Source organism: Pezoporus wallicus, unplaced genomic scaffold (genome assembly GCF_028554395.1).
Source record: "Pezoporus wallicus isolate ANWC-B61680 ecotype Strahan unplaced genomic scaffold, APGP_CSIRO_Pwel_v1 contig_3710, whole genome shotgun sequence".
NCBI lineage: Eukaryota > Metazoa > Chordata > Aves > Psittaciformes > Psittacidae > Pezoporus > Pezoporus wallicus.
This window is the reverse complement of record NW_026640315.1, coordinates 3,976,022-3,977,759: the sequence shown is the minus strand read 5'-3', so window position 1 is coordinate 3,977,759 and position 1,738 is coordinate 3,976,022.

The window sequence follows — 1,738 nt, the reverse complement described above, 5'->3', positions numbered from 1 at the left end:
CAGCTTGCTCCCAGCTCTGCAGAGCAGAAACTTTCCTCTGCCCTTGCAAACCTTGCCATAAAATGGAGAAATCCTAACTATCTGCTGGAACAAACCTACGGCTGTTCTGTAATATGCACCGGGTTGTTCATTATCCGGCACCAAAACTCGTGTCACTGGTGATCTGAAGTGATGCCCTCAATCATCCATTGACTGCTCAGCATCAGCGTACATCTGGATCCAGCATTAGATCCCTCTACACCCTTCTGGAGCGTGCTGAGCCAACCCCCTGTCTGACCATCTCCTTTAAACCTAGCAAAAGCTGGAGGTGGAGCTGAGCCTTATTGCTCCATTACGGCCCTGCCCAGAACACTTGGCATTAGCACGGCACTGTGTTGAATCTCTATCACAAAGCTTAAGGCCCACATGCAGACCCCTGTGAATATCTTTTCATGTGTGTGAAAAGAGCAGAGACCTTCAGAGCAGAGCCACGGCCCTTGCGACCACCTCACATGCGATTTACCATTCCCCTGGCGCGAACGTGAGGCTGGGGGGCACTCAGAGGTCCTGACGGAGTTTTGCTTTCAAAGTTGGGTTTGTTTAAGCAACTCAAAGGGGTGCAGAGCTGCCTGGACCGAAGCCAAAGACAATGTTGATGCAAATCCTGCAAAGCAAACCTCCCCGCTCCCGCACTCACGTGCCTTTGCATTGGTTTCCATTTTCCTCCATGCAATGTCCCTGATCTGGTCCATGTGGCATCATGGAAGCGTTTCTGGCTCTTTCCACGAGGCTGGAAAAATCTACCGTCTTCTGGCTCTCCCCTGCCAAATGCCTCATGTTTTTAAGAAGCTTTATGACAAAGTTTAGAAACTGAATCAGCTTCCAGACCAGATGTCCCCAAATACCAGCATGGTTCATGTTCACTACTCCAGATGACTCCAAAACTGGCCCCTGAAGTTTGACTTGGGCATCCTTTCAGCTTCCCATCCCTCAGGCCAAGACAGCTTTAGCCCATTACAGCACCTCTCCATCCAGGCTATCGCCCTGAATCCACACTCTGCTTTCCACGCTTCTTTAGGGAAACGTGGGGGCAATAGGGCTAATCAGTGAGGGTTGTCCTCTCTGTTCTTTTTTACACCAAAATCTGGTTTCCCATCCCTTGCTAATTGATTCCGTAGCACTAAAATGTCTCGCTGTGATGGTTGTCTGTAGGAATCTAAAGCTACAAACTTTCCACTGCTGACAAGAAAAGACAATGATCTAATACCAGGCGATGCAGAGGCCAACATCACGTAACTGCAGAGTTGCCTGAAAGTTGCTGTGGCAGCATCTCCCCTCGTCCTAAAGAGCATCTTCTGGAAGCAGCTCAGTTTCTGGCTGTGATGGCATTCATGGCATTCCAGGATGAAATTCCTCTCCCCTGATGAGGAGCAAGCATTGCATTTCCAGGCTGCTTCTTTCCAGCACTTTTAGACAGGATTGGTCTATGGGATTAAGCTGGCACTTGGTTTCCTAGTCAAAGTTTTGGGACGTTATGCTGTTGTGTGGGCAAAGGGAGATGGGGAACATAGGAAGGCCATGAAAGATGGGAGGAAAGAGCTCTGGGAAGTGATCAAACAATTTCAGTCTTTATCCAAGCTGCTTATCAGAAAACGGAGGAGCACAAGGACAAGTGCTCTTCCACCCCATCCAGCCCAGGAGGAAGCAGCAGGACAAAACCAGTTTTGCTATGAACCTGTTAATACCAATCAAGCCCTCC